Genomic DNA, 27,671 nt, shown 5'->3' with positions numbered 1-27,671 from the left:
GCTTTCAGTCATCTTCCCAAAATGTTGCCAAACACCTTGCAACGTCTTCCTGACGTGAAGAGCACTGTATCAAATACAAAGGTGTTGATAATTATAAATGTGAATTGTACCTACTATGTACTGCTGCTTAGAAAAACGGAATCCAAATTAAACAAATTTAACTTAGTTTTCAAAACTAAGCGCTTCGAGACCCAACCCGCGTGGAGTAAGTTGTAAATTGCAAGTTGTTGCCGTAAAACTGGAGTTTCCTGCAAATACACCGAAGATAAAATTTCAATAATAATAATCCTTGCATTTGATGCAGTGTCTTATCAGGTCATTGAGACGTCTCAAAGCGCTTCACGGGATATAATGTAAAGTGGAACGAATACGCTATGGGACTCAAGGCTACGACTGAATGGAATTTGGGGTTATTTGATCCAACCAGCCTTTGTTGCAGACTGCAGTGGAGAGCGGTGAACAAGGGGTTAACGGTCAGCTGGCAGGAGCCGGTCATAAATTTTAAAAGAAAGTTTCTGTCATTCGGCACAAGCTGCCTTGACTGCAGCTAGCCTCTGCAAATTGTTTTACTGGGGGTTTCATTTAAGGCACTCTTAAAGGGAACTTGCCACCATCCATCCAGGAATATAATAAAGAATTTCAGCTGCCAGGTCTGCGCTGGGTCTGTGCGAGGGAAAGTGAATATTGATGAAGCTTAGAGTGGGGATTTACTCTCTGGAGGGCAGGAGGGAGCTCAACACTATTCCCACAGGAAAAACCACCTCTCTCAATATTCAAAATATCTTTTCTGAACTACAGAAGGAGATATCAATCTCACTTTGAAACACCGCCGGCCTCATTTGTTTGTGTGGGATGTGCAGCCCTACAACCAATAACGCACTTTGTATGACATCAGCCTGCCCTTTGCTTCCACATCACTCCCTTAAGCAAGACTGAGAGGCTGGCTTATTAGCAAGGGGCTTTCTGCCTTAATGTAAGCCAGCCTCTTGCAGATGAAATAAACACCTCGCTGGCAGTTTTCAAGCAAGTGATTGCTTTCTGACTTGGTAGGCAACTTGTGGAGCCTGTAGCCTAGTTGTTATAGCACTCGCCTTTGCAAGCAATAGGACCTAGGTTCGATTCCCGGGCAGGCGAAACCTTTGGCATGTTTCCTTACGCCACACGCCTCTGTTTGCCTAGTAGTAAGTAGGAAGCTGGTTGTTAGTCAATTGGTAGACTTTCCAGGAGTACTAATCTCTCGCCTCTACCATCCCGCCCCCATACAAAAAAAAATTTGAGTTAGTCAATCCACGACTGTTTATGGGACACTACTGTGCGCAATAGGCTGCCGCATTTCACCAACAAAATACATAGTCAATCCACTTTATTATTAGTAATCCTTGTATTTGATATAGCTCCTTGAGACGTCTCAAAGCGCTTCAGAGAATATATATTGTAAAGTGTAGTGACTGTATACTTTGTGGGCAAAAGATGGCAGCCAATCGTGCTCAACAGTGTCCCACAAACAGTCGTGGGTTAGTGACTAATTATTATTATTTTTTGGAGGACTATTACCCCCGGAAAGCGATCCGCAATCAACTGACAACCAGGTTCCTACTTACTGCTGGGTAAACAGGCTTGTGGAGCAAGCCTAAGATTTCGCCCTGCCCGCACCCAAACAATAGCAGCACACAAGCAAAACAAAAGCTTCCAAATTGAAACTAAAATTAAGACCATTTTTCAAAAGTCTTAAATTTTAAGACAATAAAAGCCTAAGAACATGAGGGACTTTGGGACTGCTGGCTGTCTTCCATGTTTCACAGTAACTAATAGTACCACAGGTGGTTTGCACTTAGCACAAGTCACAGGCTTAAGGAGGCTGAATTGCTGCAGAAATCCAATTAACGAGACAAAACACATTGGCGAGGGGATGGATTTTGGGGCTTGGGGGGAAAGAAACGATTTGACGATCAAAATATTTGCCAAATGTGATGCCTGATGTATTAAAATAAACAGCTGGAATATAGGAGCAAGAGGACCCTGACTGTGCTTGCTGACACCTGCTGATCACACAGTCCCACTCTCCTGTCAAAACTTACAATGATATTAATTTGTGCTCTTTCCTTCCACCTCCTCTGCCCCACCATCGGCGGCCGAACCTTCCACCTTTACGCCCCCGCCCTTTGCAAGACTTTTCTCTAAACCTCTTGGCTTCAATGTGGTCATCTTTCTACTCTCCCGCCCTCTCATAATAATAATAATCCTTGTATTTGATATAGCGCTTTTCACTTCGGGAGGACATCCCAAAGCGCTTCACAGAACACACTGTAAAGAGAATTGACTGTATATTTGTGGGCGAACGCGGCAGCCAATTGCGCACAGCAATGTCCCACAGACAGTCGTAGATTGAAAATGACCAATTTATTATTGTTTTTGGTTTTGGAGGGATTATTATTAGGCGTGTGGAGTAAGGAAACTTGCCCAAGGTTTCGCCCTGTGCCTGGAATTGAACTCAGGTCTCTCGCTTGCAAAGCGAGTGCTCTAACCACTGAGCTACAGGACTCCACGATCACATCTTGCCCTTCTCTGTGAAGCGTTTTGAGATGTTCCTCTGCGTCCGGGTGTTTCAACTGGTGACTAATTTCCTCAGGACCCCCCCCCACCCCGCCCTTCATTTCATCTGGCCCATCCGTTCCCTCCGTAACCCATAAATGTTATGTTTCTGAAAGGGAAACACAAAAATATTGCTTATGCGGCCCATGGATATTTCTCAAATAGGGATTCTGGTCCTCGGCAGCCAGAAGGTTGGACCGCCCTGCTCTATGTGAAGGACCCTGTAAATTACAAATTGTTGATGTTCTGTGATGGTTCCCCAACCGAGCTCTGTGACATTCCAAAACACTACCAACCCGTCTGCTCCCTCCGCTTGGCGGGCACTGACCTGCTTTGTGTCCCCCCCGCCCCACCATCAGCGGTCAGGCCATCAGCCTTTCTGCCCCCACCCTCTGGAACACCACCTCAATTCCTCCCTTGCCTCCTTCAAGGCCTGTCTCATGATCCTCCGCTTGGACCATGCCTTCCGTCATCCTCCTACCCCTCCCTACTTCCCCCCTTGCCCTCCACCCCTCTCTGATCCTAACCCTCAGCTCGGGTGCAAATCCTTCACTATCCAGCACCTTGGGATGTGCTCCTGACATGAAAAGTTTTGTATAATTACAATTTGTTTGTTGTTGTTGTTGAATTGTTTCACCCAGAGAGTAGTTGATATGTGGAACACCCTGCTTATTAGGGTGGTGGAGGCAGCATCTGTCGTAGCTTTCAAGAGGGAAGTAGACAGCTATATGATAGAGAGGTGCTTGAAGAGGTGGCTGTTGGGGTTGAAGCGATATCCTTGCTCTGTGAATTGGTGTAGACTCGATGGGCCGAATGGCCTCCTTCTGCGCTGTAGATTCCATGTTTCTTCAAAAGATAGTGGCTTAGTTTAAGACTAAATACACACATTTCTACAACTCTGAGTGAACTTAAATAAGAAGTGTAAGTGATCTCTCCCAGACTAAGATCAGGTGGAAATCCAGCCTCTGGTCGTTTATTGCAGTAAATTACTGACAATTTAAGCAAACGCTTTGATAGATGTATATATTTTAATCGCCAGCTATTCCACTCCATTATGATTACAGGGAAGATTATGTACACGGTTACTTCATCGCCTGCTTTATGCCTCCTACATGATCCTTTAATCAATTTTACAAAGCACGCAGACGTGGTTTAAAATGTCATTATACGATTCATTTTCTCACCGGGCGTATCGCAGTAAAAGTGGATGAGGGAGAGCTACCTCTGGAATTAAACCAAGTTCTGATACCATAGTCCCGTAGCGTAGTGATTGGAGTGCTCGCCTTGCAAGCGAGAGGAACCAGGTTCGATTTCTAGGTGGGGCGAAATCTTAGGCAGGTTTCCTTACTCCACACGCCTCTGCTTACCTAGCAGTAAGTAGGAACCCGGTTGTTAATCAATTGGTGGATTACTTTCCAGGGGTAATAATCCCTCAAAAAAAATGCAGTTACTCAATCCACGAATGGGACACTGCTATGTGCAATTGGCTGTAGCGTTTCACCCACAAATATAGTCAATTGACTTCACAGTATATTCTGTGAAGCACTTTGAGACGTCTCAACAATGTGATAAGGCGCTATATCAAATGCAAAGATTATTATTATTACATTCTCAGGGCTAAATGCAAGACTTTTCCTCCAAATTCCACCTGGTCCAAGAACAACAACAACAATATGCACATCTACAGCACCTTTCACTTAATAACATCCTTACATTTGATACAGCGCCTTATCACATTGTCAGTATGGCTCAAATCGTTCCACAAGATTGTACAGTATAATAAATATTGCAGCTCATCCCCAGGCAGTACTGCATTGGAGTATCACTGGATGGCAATTGGAGTTAAGTTGCTTTTCCACAAATGGGTGCATTGGTGACTAAGTGAATAGCCTAAATTACAACTGAATATAATAATAATAATCCTTGCTAATTTAGCACCTTATCACGTTGTCGAGATGTCTCAAAGTGTTTCACAGAATATACTGTCCAGTGAATTGACTGTGTCTTCTGTGGGTGAAATGGGGGGGGCAATTGCGCACAGCAATGTCCCACAAACAGCTATGGCATGGGTGACCAATTTTATTTTGGGGGGATTGTTGGCCAGGACACCAGGAGAGAGAAACTCCCTTCTGTTTTTGAATGACCCCTTGGGATCTTTAACCTCCACCTGAACAGGCACCCGGCATTTAAACATCTCATCTGAAGGACAGATAAGACAGATGAAAGCCATGTTAGGGGCTGAGGGTAGAAGTATCTCACACGGATGAAGGATTCTGGACTTGGGTGCCTTCGTAGACATCCAGTTATCGTGCTGCTTCACAGGTGGGTGAGTGGGTGTTAAGTGTGTGCATGCATAGGTCTCCTTAGAGTCAGTTGACTTACTGATGGAGCTGATTGAAGGTGACCATCTGGATAGAGGTCATCTGACCTCTGTATTAAGTGTCCTGGATTTATCATCTATAAGCCCTGCCCCACAGAGAGACCAGCACAGTGAGATGTGTGTGTATATGGGCATGCACATGAGTAAGATCTATAATATATAATAACATAATAATCCTTGTGTTTGATCCAGTGCCTCATCACGTTTTTGAGATGACTCAAAGTGCTTCACAGAATATACTGTAAAGTGAATTGACTATATTTTGTGGGCGAAATGCGGCAGCCAACTGCGCACTACCTATATGAGCTCTTCACAGGATTCATCGTAAAGTGTAGTGTATGTATGAGCAGTGCCAAGGGATCTTTTACATCCATAATAAATCTCCTCTGAGCTGCGGCCACTCAGCCTTGACGCAAGGGGTGGACGATTAGGAACAAATCCCAGACATGAAGTTTAAATTTTTGGGTGGGTCAGCCGGGTGTTTGACATATGCGGAAACCTTTCCAACTCCTGCCAATGAGTCAGGCTGACTGGGCTGATGGAAGAGAAGACCAGTGACTGAGGGGCAGGGACTCTTCCCACTCAGCTCCTGTTAACCCTGCAAGCCAAAACCCTAATGGGTAGGGGGGCTTCCGAGCTGGAAAAGCAGCGGGAAAGCTTGACAGACAATGCTCTCAATAGCAAGCTATGCGGTTTTAGCTGGTTAGACTCCAGCAGTTACCCCAATGCACACTCTTGTATCCCACAAGCTTTGGCTCTTGCCAACCTGCGCCTAATACTTTCCGGAATTAGGTAAGCAGGGTGCACCCCTCCAGGGAGAGAGTGCACATTCCATTCCAACAGTTTACCTATGGGATTTCTATGTGTAGTTGGGATGCATGGAATTCTCAGTTCGGTTTGAATACTTTTAAGCACGGTGACGGGTTTCTGCCTGTGTCAGACACCCGGCTGATCGAAAAAAAAAGTAATAGGTGCTATATTCAAATGCAAGGATGATTCTATAATAAGTAATGCACAGCAGTGCTGTGCTGCATTATAACTCTATCACTTTGCATTATGTCCTATTACTCCCAACAGTTGCGTGGCAAAGGTTTTGCTTGTTTTGTCTCCAAAGGTGAATTTAATTTGGTTTATTATAGAACGAGCAGACTCGGTGGTGATGATGCAGACTATTATACTGACTGCATGACTAGTTCTGACTGCCCCAGGTAATGTCAGTCAGTGGGAATAGCAAACGCAGCCTATCTCTACTAATTAGTGGAATTACTGATATGCAAATGAAGCACATGTGGGACAGAAGAAGGTGGCACCTCCACCGAGGTCCTAAATAATAGAGTCCTGACGCAGACCACATGTGCATTGTCGTTCACCTCCATATTGTGACATTTTCATCTCAGCGCAGAAAGATCGGAAATCTCTTCCGATCGTAACTGGCTCAGCCAGGAGCACTCTCACCTCTAGGTCACAAGACTGAGGGTTCAAGCCTCACGTTCAGCTCGCACTCTAGGCTGATATTCCAGTGTTTGGGCTGGGGGAGCGTTGCAATGTCGGAGGTGCCAAATAAAACTGGTCTTTCCGATGTGAAGGGTGCTATACAAGTGTAATTTGTTGTTGTTGTTGGTCCCTCACTTGGTAGCTGTTTCATAAACAAGAGGACCCGTGTTAGATTCCTGGGAAGCGTGAACCCTTAAGCAAGTTTCCTTTCTCCACATGCCTCTGTTTACCTAGCAGTAAGTAGGATCCTGGTTGTTAGTCGATAGGCAGATTGCTTTCTGGGGGTAATAATCCTCACAAAAAAATTTGGTCATTCAATCCATAACTGTTTGTGGGACACTGCTGTGCATAATTGGCTGCTGTGTTTCACTCACAAGATACAAAAGTCAATCCACTTTATGATGTATTTTGTGAAGCACTTTGAGACATCTCATTGACATGATAAGGGGTTATATCAAATGCATGAATTATTATTTATTGTTATGATGATGTTTGCTGTGCGCAGATTGATTGCCAAGTTTGCCTACAAAATGCACAATTGCTACATTTTACAATGAATCTTGTGAAGCACTTCGAAACATCCCCTGACATGCTAGGCTCTATATGAAATGTACGGGTTATTGCTTTTTAAAAAATATTACACTATATAAAGATTCACAGGCAACCATTGATGTGTCTATATGCTCCCTCTTGGTGACATCATCTGCAGACATGGGGTCAACTTCCACATGTAAGCGGATGACACTCAACTGTATCTTTCTGCCTCCACCCTTGACTCCAAGACCACTGCTGACCTGACAGAATGTTTCTCAGACATCGAGCCTTGGATGAGAGCTAACTTTCTTCAGTTGAACGTCAACAAGACTGAGGCCCTCCTGATTGACTCCCATCAGCACCTCCACACCTCAGGCGCTGACAGCATCACCATCCATGGATGCACACTCCACCTTACTAAGCATTTTGTTTGACCCTCAACTATCCTTTCTACCCCATATCTGTGCCATGACCGCTCTGCCTTCCCCCACCTCCACAACATCGCCTGTCTCCGTCACTGTCTCACACCACAGGCTGCTGAAACCCTCATGCATGCATTCATAACATCAAGGTTTGACTATGCAAATTCCTTGCTTGTCGGCCTCCCCAACTCTTCCCTCCATAGGCTGCAGATCATCCAGACCTCTGCAGCTCATGTCCTCTCCTGCACCAGGCTCTGTGACCCTATCACCCCCATCTTCGCCCTACTTCACTGGCTTCCCATCACTCAGAGGATACAGTTCAGGATCCTAGGCCTCACCTTCAAAGTCCTCCATGTCCTTGCTCCCCCTCTACCTCTGCGACCTCCTAACACCCTACCATCCTGCCCACTCCTTCCTCTCAGTGTGCTTCGGCCTGCTTCACATCCCCCGCCCTACCATTGGCAGACGGGCCTTCTGCCACTCTGCCACTACCCTCTGGAACTCTATCCCACAGTCCCTCTGCCTCGCCCCCTCCCTTGCCTCCTTCAAGACCGATCTCAAGACTCTCCTCTTCGACCATGCTTTCGATCATGCTCTCCACCCTCCCCAATCCCGACCCCCAGCTCAGGTCCAAAACACTGACTGTCCAGCATCTTTGGACGTCCTGACGCGTGAAAGGTGCAAATACAAATGTAATTTTGTTGTTGTTGTTGTAAAACAGAAAATTCCATTAAATACACAGGATTATCAAAGGAACGGAATTTTCTTACCCTGAGTTGTTGAACTCCTTAAGTCTGTTGGGATCAGCTCCCGTAGCCATGACTTAAACGTCCACCATCCTAAACTGTTATGGCCAATGAGAGATAAGGGGCAACAAAAGTGTGAATTGACTGTTTGTGGGCGAAACTCGGTAGCCAATTACGTAGAGCAGTGTCTCACAAACAGTAGTAGATTGAGTGACCTAATTTTTTTTAAGGGATTATTACCCTCGGAAAGTGATCCAACAATCCATCCACTAACAATCGGGTTCCAACTTACTGCTAGATAAACAGAGGCGTGGGTGTAAGGAAACTTGCTTAAGGTTTCGCCCTGTCTGGGAATCGAACCCAGGTCCTCGCGCTAGCAAGGCAAGTGCTCTAACCAATACACTACAGGACTCCATTTTAGGCTAAGACTGGGTGGAATTTGAGGCCCTAGTTGCTAGAAAATGTAAGGGAATAGTTTAAGGGTTAAAAAATTGTGCTACGCTTCTTTTCTTTCATGCCCACCTCCATTTCCCAGAATCGCTCCGTCTTTTGAGAGTTTACCACGCTTGGATTCATTAAGAGGGCAAATGGATTATACAGTAATAATGGGAAACATTTCAGGAATGAAACATCGAGAAACACATTCCCCTTCCCTTTCCTTTTTTTGTTTGCCCCCCGCGTTGCGAAGATTAAGGGTGAAAAACATCCAAAGCCCAAAATATTTCCACTGGCTTCGCCTTAAGGTCATTGCCTTAAACTTTAAGATTGCACACAACTTTGAGGGAAAAAAGCCTTAAATGATGCCTCTGTTCATGAAATGAATACTCGTATTGGAAATCAGCTTCCAAAGATCGAGGTTGAATTTGATTCCACCCAAATTCACTTGAAAATCATAAAATTGTAAGGTTTTAAAAGCTAATCCGGAACTCTGCCACACGTATACTCACCCGCACTAAACTCTGAACAGCCATCACACCATCATGGAGTCCTGTAGCTCAGTGGTTAGAGCACTCGCTTTGCAAGTGAGAGACCTGAGTTCAATTCCAGGCAGAGGGCGAAACCTTGGGCAAGTTTCCTTACTCCACACAGAGCCTAATAATAATCCCTCCAAAACCAAAAACAATAATTAAATTGGTCATTTTCAATCTACGACTGTTTGTGGGACATTGCTGTGCGCAATTGGCTGCCGCGTTCGCCCACAAATATACAGTCAATTCACTTTACAGTGTGTTCTGTGAAGCGCTTTGGGACGTCCTCCTGACGTGAAAAGCGCTATATCAAATGCAAGGATTATTATTATTATTATTATTATTATTACCAGTCTGCCAGAATCCCCTGGCTCCCTATCACTGAACGGATCGATTTCAAGATCCTCACACTCATCTTCAAACCGTTCATGCCCTGGCACCTCCCTATCTCTCCGACCTGCTTACTCCCAACTCACTACCTACTATTTTTTTTTGCACTCCATTCCATTATCGGTGGCTGCACTTTCAGCCACTACACCCTGAAACTCTGGAACACTCTTCCTCTATCCGTCCCCATCTTCAGATCACGGCTGAAGACCTTCCTCCCCCCCCACCCCCAGAGTCAGGCTCTGCCACTGTCAAGTGCTCTGTGTGAGAGGTACAATATAAATGCAAGTTGTCATTGCTGTTAATTCCTGGTGTCCTGGCCGATAATACTCTAGATAAAATTTGTCACTTATTTTGTAGATGATTGTAAGCACTTTGGCTGCCACTTTGTGAAGTGCTTTGAGACGTTCAACATTATCAAATGCTTATTATTAAAAATCCTTCTATTTGAGATAACACCTTATCGTATTGTCGAAATGTCTCAACATGATTCACAGGATGTACTGTAAATCCCACAGTCCCTCTGCCTCGCCTCCTTCCTTGCCACCTTCAAGACCCATCTCAAGACCCTACTCTTCGACTGTGCCTTCAATCTCCCTGCTTCCCCCGCTGCCCTCCACCCTCCCCGATCCCGACCCCCAGCTCGGATCCGAAACTCTTGTCTGTCCAGCACCTTGGGACGTCCTCCTGACGAAAAAGGCACTATACAAATGTAATTTTGTTGTTGTAAAGTGATGTGACTGCATTTTGCAGGTGGACGCAGCAGTCAATTTGCACATAGCACGTCCCACAAAACAGCCAATTTAAATTTAAATTGGAAGTAACAATCCAATTTTATTTGGGGAATTTTTCGCAGTGGGAGAAACTCCCTTCACTTTTCCAATAGTACCATAGAATCTTTAACATCCCCAGATCAGGAAGACAGGACCTTCATTTAACACCTCACTCCCAGGTCAGCGACAGCACGGGTTAGAGACAGAGTAAAGCTCCCAATATTCATCAGGATAAAGCCTTATGATACTGTCATGTGAAACTGATTGCTCTAAGGAAAGTCTCTCTGCAGACACACTCCACACAATTCCTTCTGTATTATTGAGGCAGCAGCAGCCTCCACGGTTCTGGATAGCGCGTTTCCTCTCCAGCGCACCTCAAAGCAGTTGATATAAATTCATTGCGACGCCACCTCACCTGCCATTAAAGCACCTCTGGAATTGTCAACAAATTGCGAGTACCAGGAAAACTATGCTGAAATTAATTAACATCAGACCTTTGTAGCTGTTCATTTCTGTAAACAAACATTTTAATATGCAGTAATTAATTTAATCTGCCAAGCCTCTCCCAACCTCCAATTGATCTTTCTCCATTCCGTCTCCGCTTGCTTCTGAGCTGAGTGAACATGCGGGGAGATGGGCTGCCTCACCTCGGGAAAACCGAATAGTTTCCAAATTGCAACACATTTCATTTAACGCAAGGCCCAGCCTAATGTCTGTTTAACCCTTCGGGGGCATCTGCCAATGATTTATTCCCTTTTGCCCAAAGATCAAGACTATCTTTTACTGCTCTTTTTTGAACAGGGATGTTTATTAGATGGGAAGCTTTCATGTGCAGGTGGCATGTATATAATAATAATAATCCTTTTATTTGATACAGTGCCTTGTCACATCATTGAGACATCTCAAAATGCTTCACAGAATATATTGTGAAGTGGATTTACTGTATATTTGGTGGGAGAAATGCAGCAGCCAATTCTGCACAGCAGTGTCCCACAAACAGTCCTGGATTGACTGACCCAATTTTTTTTTATTGGAGGGATTATTACCCCTGGAAAGCGATTCACCAAGTGACAAATAACCAGGTTTCTACTTACTGCTAGGTAAACAGAGGCATGTGGAGTAAGTAAGCTTGCCTAAGGTTTTGCCCCGCCTTGGAATCAAACCCGAGTCCTCTCACTTGTGAGGTGAGCGTGCTAACCACACCTTACAGGGCTCTACGTGGAACTCTCAGTTTAGTTTGAAAACTATGAAGCATGGCAATGGGTTTCTGTCAGACACTTTGCTAACCACCCCTCCCCCCCACCTCCATCTCCCCAAAAATCTTTCTTCGCATTTCTTAGTGAAATGATTTAGCGGGGGAGAAGTTCCCCATTTCTAAATTTACTCTTTTCCTTAGAATTTGACACGCATGCAGAATTTGGCGAGACATTGAATTTAGTCTTAACTGTTGAAGCCAGTTTCCTGTGTTTTTTTAAACAATTTGCAGAAAAAGAATTTGCCGATGTGAACACTGTAGTCAATTTGCACCAAGTGATGTCCCACAAACAGCCATGAAGAGAATAACTCATTTTATCTCTTGGGCAGGACACTGGGAGTTCAAAACAAATTCACGACTGTTCGTGGGACACTGCTGTGTGCAATTGGCTGCCTTATTTCGCCCACAAAATACACAGTCAATCCACTTTACAATATATTCTGTGAAGTGCTTTGAAACGTCTCAATGACATGAAAAGGGGCTATATCAAATGCAAGGATTATTATTATGTATCATTTGGCCATGTTAACCATCAATTTTGGTAGAAAGCTGCTTAAACCCATGATATGGGACTTTCACACCAAAAGAAAAGGGAATGACTTTCTGGAGTGAAATGATATTGACTAACAGACCAGGCTCCCCAGTATCTCGGTCGGACCTCTTCTTAGTGAGATCGGTCCATTTTGTGAATTTTGCAAAAGTATTTTAAATTTAAACCGAGCTCAGGGTAAGAGAATGTGCCATTGTGTTGTTAGTCCAGTGTCTAAGCTCTAGTTTTCAGGCTTTTGGTGTGAGGATGTGACTAGGCAGAAGCCCAAGAACAATCTATTCACAACAACAACAAATGACATTTTACACAAACGTCCCCCATTGTTAAGCGCTCTGAGTCGCCACCTGGCGTGGAGGACACTATACAAGTGCAAGTTGTTGTTGTTTTTGCTGTCCTAAGGTGCTGGACAGTCAAGGATTTGGACCCGAGCTTTGGGTTGGGATCAGGAGGGGTGGAGGGCAGTCAAAGAGGAAGGTCTTGAAATGGGCCTTGAAGGAAGCAAGAAAGTAACAAATAAATAATTTAAATAATGCAATAAATTCTTAGCTGGCAAAATTTTCACTGAAGTTCATTCCCTCCTTCAATTTTCCAGGCAGTTTTGCTGGTTTTGCATGGACTTGGCAATGTGAGAGAAGTGTTTTGTACATGGAGAATGACTCTCTGTGCTATTAAGAGTTCTTCTACGTGCCTGTGATTTGTTCCTGAAGCAAGACTATTTCAGGAATGTTTCAGTCCACTGCCTTGGCCTTTCCCCACTGCTCAAATGCCAAGTTGGCCAGCGATGCCAATTTAGAGTTTCCTAATTGTATTTTGAAGTTAATCCCTTGATTGACAGCCCAAGGTCCTGGCGCTGTCTCCTTCACATGTAATGCTGCAGAGACGGGGGATGTTCCTGCTTAGTTTGTTGTTGTGCATCTCATCTGGACCCTGCAAATGTTTGTTGCTCCACAATTTACCTCCAGGCCTCCCTGTAAAATAGGAATTACTCTGACTTCAAGTGGGGTGTAGTAGGGAATGCAGGGTGAATGAATAACTGCCTCTCTGCCCCACCCTTTAGAACTCTATCCCACAGCCTTGCTCCCTCCCTTGCCTCAATCAAGGCAAGTCTCAAGACCCTCGTCTTCAACCACGCCTTCAGTTTCCCTCCTATCCCTATCTTCCCTGCCCTCCATCCTTCCTGATCCAAACCTCTGATCAGGTGCAAATCCTTGATTATCCAGCACCTTGGAATGTCCTCCCGACATGAAAGGTGCTATACAAATGCAATTTGTTGATGTTTAAGCCATTGATTGATGTTCGTGCAGTCAGCCTGAGTGGTGGGAGTAAATCCATGTACAGAGCTGGTCAGTTCGGGGATATCATGTTGTCCTCAAAGAAGATTTTTTGAAGAAAACATTATGTGTCAGCCTGGCGCAGGGGTAGCACTCTCGCCTCTGAGTCAGAATGTTGTGGGTTCAAGATCCACTTCACAACTTGGAATCACATAGTCTAAGCTGACACTCCAATGCAGCGCTGGGTGGAGGGGTTGCATTGTCCTTTGGATGAGACGTTAAACCGAAGTCCCGTTTCCTGTCCTGTTCGTGGCACTATTCGAAAAGAGAACGGAGTTACTCCCGGTGTTCTGGCCAACAATCCCCCAAATAAAATTGGTCACTTGTTTCATGGCTGTTTGTGGGGCATTGTTGTGCGCAATTGTGCTGCCGTGTTTGCCTACGTATCTACAGAAACTTCACTTCACAGTAAATCCTGTGAAGCGTTTTGAAACATTGTTCTGACGTGATAAGTTGCTATAGCAAGGATTACAAATGCATTTTGGAGGCGAACACAGCAGCCGATTTGCACAAAGAAACATCCCGCCAACAGCCGTGAAGTCAATGACCAATTTTATTTGGGGGATTTTTGGGCAATTCACTGGATATCATTCCTTTCTCTTTGTTTTAAAAAAGTGCCACAGCATCTTTAACATCCACCTGACGGGACCTCGGTTTAATCCAAAGGATGGCACCTCTGACAATGTAACACAGGCCCAGCACTGGACTGTGTATCCAATGATGCTTTAAGTCTGCGAGGCTCTGCCTATTTTGTACCAGTCAAGGATCACATACTCGCATTGCATAATAATAATCCTTGCATTTGATACAGCGCCTCATCACAATGAACTGTACGAGATACACGTGCCCACGCACACTCTGTGTAGATCCTAACAGTCCTAACTCAAATAGGATGTGAATGTCCTGTGAGATTCACTCTTCCATCTGGCAGACAGAAGATTTTAATCATTAAACCATGAGCAGCCGCTGAACACCAGTGAATTGCAAATTACAGATGTTTTATTGTCTCTAGCATTTCACTTCCTTACTGCCTCTGTCACTCATCTTCCACTGCAGCTTCCAGTGTACCTGCCACGTGAAGCTCGCTGCCACATTACTCTACAGCACTGCTGTTCCACAGTAATGACCTCACTTTAAAGTAATACTCATCCTTGCATTTAATATAACGTCTCAAAGTGCTTTACGTATATCAAATTACATCAAGCGTTAGAGCAAGGAAAAGTCAGTTCAACTAGGCTGTGCTGGTGTTTATACTTTGTAGGGTATTGGTTAGAGCACTCCCTCGCAAGTGAAAGAACCTGGATTCGATTCCCGGGCAGGGCGAAACCTTAGGCAAGTTTCCTTGCTTCACACGCCTCTGTTTGCCTAGCAATAAGAAGGAACCTGGTTGTTAGTCACTTTCCTGAGGCAATAATTTCTCAAAAACATTTGTTCCTGACTGTTTGTGGGACACTGCTGGGTGCAATTGGCTGCCACATTTCACCCCAAAAATACAGAGCCATCCACTTCATAATATACTCTGTGAAGCACTTTGAGACGTCTCAACGATGCGATAAGGCGCTATATTAAATGCAAGGATTATTATTAGTATTATTATCCTCCAACCATCCTGATAACTTTGTTAGGCAGTAGTTACTCACTGGGGTCTAGTCCTAAAATTGATCTTTGCAAACTCTGAACCTGTGTCCTTGTGTTCTTCTACTTCTGTGTACCTGAGAATAATGATCTTGGTTCCCCCATCGCCATTCCCAGACAAGGAATAGTAATAATAATAATGATAATAATAATTCTTGCATTGGATATAGCACCTTATCATGTCACTGAGACATCTCAAAGCGCTTCGCAGAATATAGTGTAAAGTGGAGTGACTGCATATTTTGCGGGTGAAACACAGCAGCCAGCGTGCACTCAGCAACATCCGGCGAACGGCCGCTACGATGAGCGACCAATTTTATTTCAGGTGCTGTGTCAAATGTAAGTATTATATAACATTACAAGTGCTGGGATGGGGTTATTATTATTTAAGTAATAGACACGAGCGGACATGAAACAATTGCCATGCAGGAAATAAGCAATGTGTGCGCTGTGGGCAATAACAAGAGTTTCTATTATCCCTGGGGTCTGCTGTTCTGCGGACCCCCTGGGGAGGGGGGGAAGAAAGGCAGCTTTAGACAAACTGTCAGTGCTATTAACAATGTGTAAGCTTACAACAGATTAAAAGCCTCCACAAGATGCCAAAGGCAACACAGAGTGTTTGCGATGGTGGGACAGCAAAGCAACCCTCGCCAATATTGCAGACAAGCTTTCTGCCTGACCTCGGGGAGAGCAGCAGCTGGGTCCTACTGCCTGAGGCGATTCAGGAGACAAAATGTGCTTTAAGTAGAGGCTTCCCTCCTCCACCCGAGGCCATCTCCCCTCTCCACACAGGCACACACACAGCCAAACACTGAAAACATTTGTCATTGATGCACATATTAGAGTCGAGTCCTGTAGTGTATTGGTTAGAGCGTTCACCGAGTAAGCAAGAGGAACCCGGGTTCAACTCCAGGGTGGGGCAAAATCTTAAGCAAGTTTGCTTACTCCACACCTCTCTGTTTACCTAGCAGTAAGTAGGAACCCGGTTGTTAGTCGATTGGCATATCACTTTTCCGGGGGTAATAATTCCTTGAAAAACAAATAATAATAATAAATTGGTCCTCAATCCACTGCTGTTTGTGGGACACTGCTAAGCACCACATTTCATCCACAAAATACACAGTCAATTCACTTTATAGTACATCCTGTGAAGCGTTTTGAGACGTTTCAATGATGTGATAAGGCACTATATCAAATGCAAGGATTATTATTATTATGATTATTATCATCATCATATCATTCACCACCGTATTGCTCAGGATTCATTTGAGGTCCTGACAATTATTCCTGTCACAGCAATAATCCGCTTTATGTTCACAAATGGGTTTAAACGCATTTCCTCATGCCTGGATTTCCACCTGTTTTTTTACCTGAAGCCTAGCCTAGCTTGATGCTCCAGTGCAGTGTTGGGAGGAGAATTGCTTTGTTGGAGGTGCTGTCCATCAGATGACACATTAAACCGAGGTCCCTGTCTACCTGTTCAGGTGGATTTTAAAGACCCCATGGCACTATTCAAAAAGAGAAGGGAGTTTCTCCCAGTGTCCTGGCCAACAATTCCCCCAGATTCAATTGATCATTCACTTCACAACTATCTATGGAAAATTGCTCTACTCAGTTTGGCTGCCACATCTGCCTATAAAATACACTATTTATACAATACACAGTGAAAAAGCTGTGAAGCGCTTTGAGACAACGCCTCACTCACTTCATGGCTGTTTGTGTTGAAATTGCTGTGTGCAAGTGAGTTGTTTGCCTTTAAATACAGCCTCTCCATGTTACAGTAAATCCTGTGAAGCGCTGCTGATGTGAAATGCGCTGTACCAAACATAAGGATTATTAACAGGCGAAGATGCAAATGACAGTTCACTTCAAGACTGTATAATGAAGTGTTTATGAGCCCATTCTCAAATTTCGGTTTAACACATCACTAAATCTTTTCGTGCTATTGTACCCAAAAACACTTTTGTGGGAAGACAAATTTGTCTTTGTGGTAATTCCAGTTAACGTCTGGGTTCATCTGGAACTTATGTTCACAGCCTAGGCTGTCTCTTCAGTTCAGCACTGCACGAGCGATGCATCCAAGGTCCCACCTGGTGATTCAGGGCGAACTGTAAACATCCCACAGCTCTATTTGGGAGAAGAGCCAGGAGTCATCACCGGTGTTCGTGAGATGTTGTTGGCACAGATTAGCTGCCGTGTTTACCGAGAAAGCGAGTAGTTTGGAAGGAAACATTTTGAGATGTAACTGAAATCCAGTCTTAATTTGAAAGCTGGCTTTCTGTAGTTCTTAAACCTAAACTAGCTTCTAAATTGAGACAATGTAGGAATAATACTCGAATACCGTATGCTACATTGTCGGAGGTGCCGTCCTTCGGATGAGATGTTACACCGAGGCTGAGTCTGCTTGTTCAGGTGAACTTTAAAGATCCTGTGGCACTATTCAAAAGTAATCTCCCGTTGTCCAGGCCAACAATACCCCAGGTAAAATTGGTCATTCACGACATGGCTGTTTGTGGGACATTGCTGCGCCAAATTGGCTGCCGGATTTCACCCACAAAATGCACAGTCACTCCACTTCACAGTATTAGCTGTGAAGCTCTTCAAACCTCTGGATGACTTGATAAGGTGCTGTAAAAATCAAATGCAAGGAATATTTATATAACTTCCACAGTTATTGCATGCGCATGTAATTATCCGGGCAGAAGCAGTTCGGTCCGATCCAATTTTCTGATCCAAAGGTCGACTTTGATCTAATTTTCCAATTCAGAATTGAAGACAAAACCGGTAGTGCAGACTAAGACCAGGTGGAATTACGGGACCTCAGATGTGGACTTTCCGAAGGTTGTTTGCGACGTTAAAAGGGAAGTACAATCCACCGGGAATGGAATGGTTTCTCCTTCAGAGAGAGAAATGGACTCCTCCAGATCGCGAGGAATGGCTGACCAGCGAGCAGATGAGAACTTTTCTTCCATCAATGAGCGGCAGCAGATCAACAGGATGGAAGAAAAGGAAATGGCCGCAATACTTTTACCTTCGTAGATACACTCCGAGCTCCAGAGAGAAGCGAATGAGGCTTAGGACGACCTGGAGTCTCATTGGCACAAGGTAGGAAACAATTGTCTAACCCACACTTAAATGCCTCACTACAATAATGTGAGATTTGCACCCCGTATTTTAGGCCCAAGATTGACTAGCTTAAAAAGGTGAGGCGCGCAAGTTTAATTATAATAATAATAATCCTTGGCTTTGATACAGCACTTTACTTGATATGACGCTATATCAAATGCAAGGATTATTATTATTAATAATAATAATAATTGTCTCAAAGCGCTTCACAGAATATACTATAAAGTGGATTGCACAGCATTGTCCCACAAGCATTCGTGGATTGAGTGACTATGGTTTTTGGGTGGAGGGATTATTACCACCGGAAAGCAATCCGCTAATCGACTAACAACTGGGTTCCTACTTACTGCTAGGTAAACAGAGGCATGCGAAGTAAGGAAACCTGCCGAAGGTTTCGCCCTGCCCAGGAATCGAACCCAGGTCCTCTCGCTTGCGGGGCGAACACACTAACCACTACGTTACAAGACTCCAATAACCAGTGTTACTTTTCTGGTTACTTTGATGCAGAGATAGAACGGATTTCACCGCTTGCAACGAGTCTAGTGAGGAAATACTCAGTAAAATGCAAGGAGTTTTGTTGAGAGAGGCTTAACACACAGGCCTGATCTCATAACCTGTAAAGACTGTTGCCTTGATGGTTTCAGTGTCCCTGGGTTTGTTTATACAGCACCGTTTGCCTGGGGCTGAGTTTGTGTGTCTGTAATGACAGTGCTGCGAGACAAAGTAGACTTCGTGGTATGCTTTTTCCATCACCTCAAACATCCGTCCCCATCTCGCATGCTGTCAGCAAAGGTTAGCACAACGTATAAATGTTTCTTGAGATAACTGGCTGTTATTAAGGCTATTGTGTGGAGTAGCGCAGCACGCAGCACTGCTGTTCATTTCTGTGGCTTTAATACAGAAAATAACAGCACACAATGCAGCTGTCCCCCAGTGGTCTGATAGCTAAAAGGCACTGGCAGGTAAGCACTGTACCATAGCAGATCATGGATTCGAATCCCTGTGAGGCGTTAGGTGATCTCACCTGAGGTTCTGATAATAATAATAATCCTTGCATTTGATATAGCATCTTATCACGTCTTCGAGACGTTTCAAAGCGCTTCAGAATAAACTGTGACAACGAATATAATGTCAATATATTATATTGTAGGATTAATGTAACTTTATCTTGCGTTTGATAAAGTACCTTATTACGCCTTTGAGATGACTCAAAGGACTTCACTGGATTTACTGTAATGTGATGAATAGAGATAACGAAGAACAATTAATATATGTGATGACCATTGATCTCGGAACCTCTGCGTTTGGACCGGGCAAATCAGCCAGTGGACCCCACCTGTCCATGAGCCAAACTTAACCCACAACCTGCAATGATTATGGGAATAGAATATGAATTGCATTCTGCCACTGACACACACACACAATGTATTTTAGGAAGTAAAATATTCTGTACTTATTGTAGAAATGATGATATATTATAGGATCAGTGTGAGGCGGGCATGCTAACCATTGTGCTGCAGCACTCCAATGGGTGAGATACCAGAGGGAGATTGTTGCCAATAAGCCCAACTAGGAGGAATGCCTTCAGGAGAGGAGGGAGTGAAGAAAAAAATGTTCTGCCTGAATTCCCTTCTACTCCTAACTTCCTAATGTTTAACTTGTGTTCCCTGGGGTTTGAATCCTTTACTATTTTGAACAATTTGTTCAAAGCAACCTTGTCAAATTTTTGTAATCTTGGGAACTTCAATCAAGGCATCTCGCACTGTCCTCTTTACCAAAGGGAACAACCCTCACTCCCTTAACTTTTTCACATAATTTAAATTCCTGAATCCTGATATCATGGCTGCTCGCCCCTATACTTTTCAAGGCTAGTAAGGTTAGATGACCAACACTGTACACAGTATTACAATTCACTGTAATGTAACATTGTATGCCTATATTCTTGATACTAGGCTTTCATAGTAACTAATTGGCCATTATTTCTCATTACACCAGTGACAGTAACAATATAATCATTCTGTCTCAGCCCGCCCTCAAGATGTCTCAAAGCATTTCACAAGATTTTTACCATAGAGTGTAGTGACTGTGTATTTTGTAGGGGAACGCAGCAGCCGATTTGCCCACAGCAATGTCCCGCAAACAACATGGAAGTGAGTGACTCATTTTTATTTGGGGGGATTGTTGCCCAGAACTCCTTTCTCTTTTCGAATCGTGCCACTGGATCTTTAACATCCACCTGAACAAGCAATAATGTCTCTTCTGAACGACAGCACCTCCAACAATGGAGTCGGAATCGTTGAGTGAGCAACCAATTTAATCTGAGGGGATTGGTGGCCAATTTTATCTGGGAAGAAATTCCCTTCTCTTCGAATAGTGCCGTGGGATCTTTAAGGTCCACCTGAACAATCAGATAGAACCTTGGTTTAATGTCTCATCTGAAGGATTTGCGCTCACAGCACTCACACTGTTGTGGCGTGTCAGCCCTGGACTGTGTTCAAAGTCCTAATGCAGGGCTTGAACCCACAAACTTCTGACTCAGAGGCGAGAGCACTACAAACTGAGACAAGCAGCCACCTAATATGAAGTTTACATTGATGGCTCCTTACCACATTGGCAATCTATGCTGGAACTGGTGGAGTTAACACTGGACGTGTCCACCTAGTTCAGATGGCACCAGTTTCAATCTCAGGTTAGGACCTACAGCTCACTATCTAGGTTGGCACTTCAGTGCAGGAGCGCTGAGGGTTGTCGGAGGTGCTGTCCTTCAGGTATGAGATGGTAAACCGAGTTCCCATCTGCCTGTTAAAAATCCTATGGCACAATTCAAAAAGAAAAGGAATTAAAGAAAAGAGGAGTGTGTTTCTCCAGGTGTCCTGACCAATAATCCCCCAAATAACTAATCAAGAGGAAGTAATTATTTGCTTTAAGGCTGTTTGTGGGGCTCTGCTGTGCATAAATTGGCTGCCGCTTTCGCCCACAAAATATACAGTAACTCCATTTTACAGTATATCCTGTGAAGCATTTTGTTACATCCTCCTGGTGTGAAAGGCGCTATACCAACAGCAAGGATTGTTTTAAGGATTATAACCCATTGGTTTATGTATTGATACAGTTCTTTGGATTTTTTTTGGTGTCTGACAATACAGAATCCATCATTATGCTTAAGAGTATCCAAACCACACAGAGTTCCATGCGTTCGAGCTACACATGGAAATTCCCACATATTGGAATGGAACACTCACTATCTCTTTGGAATATCCTAATTCCAGAGAGCATTAGGCGCAGAGTGATGACTTGGAGATCTTAGATCATGCATTGGGGTAATTGCTGGGGTTTAACCAAGGAAAAACGCAGAGCTTGCATTGAAATATTGAATGTTGTTTGAATAATCACTTAAACTACCACCTCTGCAAGTTTGCAACACAACAAATGTGTTAAGTGGAGTCCTTGATGCTGGTTAGAGTAAATGCAGCTGGTGGTGGCCAGGCTGGGTGGGCTTTTGTGGGCAAAACGCAGTAGCCAATTGTGCACAGTAGAGACTTATGGAGTAAGGAAACTTACCTAAGGTTTTGCCCAGCCCGGGAAATGAAACCAGGTTGTCTCACTTGCAAGGCGAGTGCTCTAATCACTACACTATGGGACACCACAAAATTTAAGACAGTAGAGTTGCTCCCACGGACTGTGGCAGAACTCATAATTAAAAATTAACTTGGAGATAAACACACAACACGCAATGTCCCTTGATTCACTCTGACTAATGCTCCACAACAACTATGTGCAACTTTGGATGCCTCACAACATGAATACGAGTCATTCCGTTTCAGAAATTAATTTCAATAAGATGACTAATCAGGTGCCCAAGCCCGTCTCACACCCCACAAATTACTGGAATATTCTTATAATTTGTGCGTTTGAGGAATGATTTCAGGTATGAAATTGCTTAATTTCTTTTTTCACCCACAAAATACCCAGTCAATCCACTTTACAATTTATTCTGTGAAAAACTTTTGAGACATCTCACCGACACTATGCAAGGATTATTATTATTATTATTATTTTTATTATTAGGATCTAATAATCCCTTATTGTGTTAAATCAACTGGGTTTGATTCCTAGCAGGGTGAAATGTTGGCCAAGTTTCCTCAATCCACAAGCCTCTGTTTACCTAGCAGTAAGTAGGAACCTGATTGTCAGTTGATTGGCGGATTGCTTTGCCAGGGCTAATAATTCCTTCAAAAAAAATTGGTCACTTCAATCCACGACTGCTTGTGGGATACTGCCGTGTGCAATTGGCTGCCGCATTTTGCCCGCAAAATATACAGTTAATTCACTTTACAATATATTCTGTGAAGCGCTTTGGGACGTCTCGAAGACGTGATAAGGCGCTATATCAAATGCGAGGACTATTATTATTATAGCAGAAAGCTATGTAGCTCAGCGTTGTGCCTACATGGTTGGAGCTGCAGAGTTGCAGTGCGGTTGTAAGAACAGGTTAAAGAGCCTGTAAACAGCCTTACCTGCTAACCTGGCAATCCTCCTTCATGTGTTATACACCACTGTATCGGGACGCGTTGTGTAGTACCATCCCTCACCACGTGAGGCGCTGTTTTACCACCTTGACATTTAATTCTTTGCCTAAAGGAACATTTGCAAACAATGAATGCATTAAAGGTTCTATAAAGAAGGCAAAATAAAGGAAAATAAAAATGCCATGTCTTTAAGGCAGGCCACACTCTCCTGCTCTACAGTTAAAATTCTTATCAGTATGTGGCTCTGGACAGTGTTAGTGGAAGATAAAATCTTTATGGAATAAAGAAACGTAGTTACCCAGCTGTAAAGGTTAACTATGGAAGTTTTACTTAATGAAATGTGTGTGTGTGTGTGGGGGGGGGGGGGTGGGGGGGGCTGTGTGTGTGTGGGGGGGGTCAGCATTGAAATTAACAGCGCGGAAGAATACAAAAAAAATCCAAATAGGGGTTGTAAAACCCACACACAGGGACATTAACAGCCTCAATAACTTATATAAAAAATAAGTAATCTCTTGGTCGTAAAGCGTAAAAGCGTGTTAGAGCAATGAAATTCAACATAAAAGGGCCTTATTGCGGTCATATATTTCTTCCAACACACTGGGGACTACTTTGGACTACTTTCTTCAGAAGGCAGAATACCCCCGACGAAGAGGTGGTTACTGGGCCCCCACTTTGTACTTCGCTGCAAGTCATTTGTTATTAATTTGTTTATTAAAATTAGTTTTAATACAGATCAAGCTCCATCTATGGAGATATTTCATATAGATATTTTAATATGCATATGTCAACTAAGTGTTTCTAAACTGAGCACAAGTGAACATTTTAACTCTTAAAACAGTGCCCCACTGATAATTCTATTGAATATAAATTTATTGATGGTTTTTTTTTAAAAATCCACAGATTTTGGCGAGTGTCTTCGCCGACTATGATTAATAAGGCAAATTTATAAATAATTTGAAGTGATTTTTGTTTTCAGAACATTGACTGTTGTGATGAATGTACATGCCTTTGAGACAGATGAGCAACCAAATCGTTTTAATTGTTCAAACTGCTGTTTCTAACCGTTTTTAATAAGTTTAAAAGAAAACTATTTTTTTTTAAAATAACGCCCTCGAAAAACTAGCTGAAATCATACCAAGAGCAGACGCAAAAAAATAGCATTCACCTCCTTAAAATTTGCGAGGGGAGGGTTCGATATTCATCTATTGTCCCCTGTTTAAGAAAAATTCAATTGATTTATTTACTTGGCGGTTGGGGTTAAAATGCGGTGTTTCCTTTTTACTCATTTCATGTGCTAATTAGCCCAAGGAACGGATGGAGAGAGAACAGTACAATTTACCGCCAATATTTGCACGTGTGTATGTTTGCACTGGAGATATACAGAGAGAGAGAGAGAGAGAGAGGGAGATGCACAGTACATCCAATTATTTATCATTAATACAAAATTCATTATTATTATTATTATCATCACTTTTTTTTGGAGCTTCTACAAGTCTTCAACGCTTAGCTTCATTTTTCTTTTGTAACTGTGCAGATTCATTTAGATGGAACTGCAGTGCGATGCTTGAGTGAATCACTCTCTACTGTATAACATAGGCTACATGCGTGACATATTCAGTTCTGGGCCATAAAAAACTGCAGTAATCTACAATGTGTTGCATGCTTAAATAGCTGAGTGGCGTTTTCGCTGCTAATATTTCATGTCAGCCAAAGAGTTTCAGTCTAGCAACATCAAACCAATGACCTGGGCAGGACAATGCAATTAGCGATCATCCAAAATCCGCCTTGTGTAAAAAAAAATCCAGAGAGAGAGAGAGAGAGAGAGAGAGCGAGAAAAGAGAGAGAGATTATTGAATTAAATATGTGAAAACTTCAATTCTCATTTAAATGGAAAACGATAATGACAAGAACGATCAAAACCTCCCCTTCGATATCAACACATGAGCTTTTGCAGTTAAACTTTTTTTTTCTTTTTAATGAATAGAAATCGCAGCTCTCGAGTTACCAGCAGTTTGATATTATAGATCGATTTCAGAGGTGCTGATGGGAAGGGGGAGAACAGGGGTCGTTTTCAGACTTGTCAGAGAGTTGGATAATTGTCAAGTTGACGAGGAGATGGTAGGGGAAAGGGGGTAAAAGTAAACACATTGTTTGGGGAGGGTGCTTATTTTTTTTGTTCCACCCCCCCCCCCCCCCCCCCACACACACACACCAAACAGACCCCACTCCCTTCAAAACAATATTGTATTTACTTGCAAGAATGGTGTGCCTGAAATTACAACGTTATACAACATTCACAGCCGCAATAAAACCAGATCAAATGTGGAAATTAATTGCAAGCACTGTGCAAACGTGCAAAGGTTGAGACACACATTTATTTGCCCGTTATATTGGGCTCAGACCCCACTCTGATCGGTGTTCCCTTTTCGTGTCGTTTTCCACCGTCTCTCGCGCCTCTCGAAGAGGCTTTGGGAATCCGTTTTGTTATCGGTTTTTTTTTGTGTGTGTGGATGTGTGTTTATTGTAATGTTATTTTTCTTTGTGCACTTTCTTCCGAGTGATGAGGAAAGATCCCTAACTGCATTTTGGGTGAACACTGCTTTGCAAAACAACGGTTTAAATCATGTCACATGGGCTAACTTACCCCCCCACACACCCACTCTCTCCCTCTCCCCAAAATAACAAAGAACTTTAGTTTTAAGGGAGATTCCTGTGCTGGACAAGACACTGACTACAGTGTAACCGACTCCCAGTTCTAACGTGAAGATGTATAAATGATTACACAAAGCAATTTAATTCCCCAGCGAATGTATTTTTTGGAGAAAAAAAAGCAACGTTTGTTTCGGGTTGTAATAAAAAAGGGCAAAAGCAAAATAACATTTTTAAAAAAATTGTTTCAGGCGGATCATTCTAAAATCAAGGGAAATAAACAAATTCTAAATATTTCTAAAATAGAGGGAAATATTTTTTCTTGAAAAGTCCACACTATAGTTGCGGCTCTGTTAATAAGAATGGAGTTCAGTAACACATTCATAGCTGGTCTGGTCTTCTAACTCTTTGGCTTGTTATATATACATATATATATATAAAAATATTTTTCGTGCAGGTTTAGATTTGTTTTAAGCGTTCAGTCCAGGTGACTCGCATTTGCGTGTGTTTTTTTATTTTTATTTTACTTCAATAAAATGTCAATTTTAATGCACTTAGGGTTATGTTCTATGTCTCTCTGTCTCTCTCTCTCTCTCTCTCTACCTGTCTCTGTCTGTGTGCATGTTTGTGTGTGTGTGTGTCTCTCTCTCTGTATCTCTCTTCACCGTCGGCGAGTTTGCCAACTGTTCAGGTGTGTGCGGTTTATCGGGAAATCGATCTGTCTGGGACAGCTCTATCTGAAGGGGATTAAAAGGTGCAATAGGAAACTAATAGGAGACAGGTTGTGAGCCGCACTGTGGTTTGTGAAGTGGATGGTTTTTCCGTCATACCTGGACCGAAGGAACTTTATCTCTCTTCTCTCTCCCCCTATCTATTATATGTTATAATAAGAGATACTGAGATTGACTGGATGGCTGTTAACGGTGGCATCAAGGAATCGTTCTCCATTCAAATGAGCCAGACAGAGCTCCCACCGCTCACTACTCCCCTTGCAGAAGAAATCTTAAGACTCCAAAACGCGTCTCAGTCATCATTTACTAGCGGGGCCACGAGGCAAATCTCTCCTATATCTCCATATTTAATGAATTGGAAAAGACGTGGACTGTTTAACTAATTGCAACAATCACTTTTGTGTGTGTGTGTGTGTGTGCGCGCGTCTGAGAGAAAGTGTGTGTGTGTGTGTGTGTGTGTATGGGTCTCGATCCACCTTACCTTTCCTATTTCATTCCAAGTTAATCAAAAAGATTTTTTTGCATCAATTTCGGAGTTTAAACTTTTAATGAATCTAATTAATTTCTCCACACCTCCCCGACGCCTGTGTGTGTGTGTGTGTGTGAGTGTGTTTAATCGAAATGTATTGCCTGAGAATCGCCAAGCTTAATATTTGCAAGCAGTGTACTCACACAGTATTATAACATTTTCCTCTTTCTTCCTCCCCACCCCAAAAAAAACTTAGCTCAAAGTGAGATACTTGCAGTAGTGGTATTCAGATAGGCCAGCTCTTCCCACCCCCACACACATTGCATCTGATTGGTCAACTAATATTTTTAACTAACTTTAAAAAAATGTTTTCTCTTGTAATGATTGATGAAATGATGAAGAGCCACAAAAATTGAGCAAGAAGGTTATTAAGCCATGGACAACAACAATAATAATAATAATCCTTGCGTTTGATATAGCGTCTCATCGCGTCTTCGAGACGTCTCGAGAGTGTTTCACAGAATATATATTGCAAAGTGAATTGACTGTATATTTTGTGGACGAATATTTTGTGGGACGTCAAGAGAGAGAATGCTGATGGGGCGAAAGAAAGGACGGGAAATAGCGAGAGAAATAGGGGGTTAGAGTGTGCCCTGAGAGGTTAAGTCATGACGTGTTAAAACTTATGTCCACATACTTGCAATCTGTGTTTTTGAGATATTGTGAAAATGCTGACTGCTGTGTTTTTCCTCCCCCCCCCCACCCCCCACCCCCACACCCCCACCCCCACACCCCTTGCATATCAGCCTCGGAGAGTGGAGCACTTTTTGTTAAGGGAACTGTTCGCTCCTTTTATTTTTTTGCACCGCCGCTTTATAAGGTCCAGGGCTCAGCCTGGTGGAACTAAGTTGGTCGGTTGCAAAATGCAAGAGGCGAGTTAATGAACTGGAGAGAGCTAGGAACACACCATGCTGGCTTGGCTTGGCTTGGCTTGGCTGGCAATGTAGGGCTTCAAAGTCCGCAGTTTATTTATCTGGGGCCCGGCTGCCATGGGAACCGAGTGCAGCGTGTGTGCTGTGGTCGCAGGCGGGTCGGTCGGT

At 43.3% G+C, this 27,671-nt stretch overlaps 1 long non-coding RNA gene across 1 annotated transcript; it reads right to left on the bottom strand.

Moving 5' to 3' along the window:
* Positions 1 to 26,931, bottom strand: LOC103182393. The gene is made up of 3 exons (XR_488316.2): positions 26,775 to 26,931; positions 22,711 to 22,828; positions 1 to 64 (listed from the first exon to the last, which is right to left on the bottom strand). It is a non-coding gene; the product is annotated as an uncharacterized LOC103182393 (long non-coding RNA).
* Between the last annotated feature and the right edge of the window lie 740 nt (positions 26,932 to 27,671).

Source organism: Callorhinchus milii, unplaced genomic scaffold (assembly GCF_018977255.1).
Source record: "Callorhinchus milii isolate IMCB2004 unplaced genomic scaffold, IMCB_Cmil_1.0 Scaffold7, whole genome shotgun sequence".
NCBI classification, from domain to species: Eukaryota; Metazoa; Chordata; class Chondrichthyes; order Chimaeriformes; family Callorhinchidae; genus Callorhinchus; species Callorhinchus milii.
Note: the sequence above shows the minus strand (reverse complement) of the source record. Positions and strands in the feature narration are given on the sequence as shown.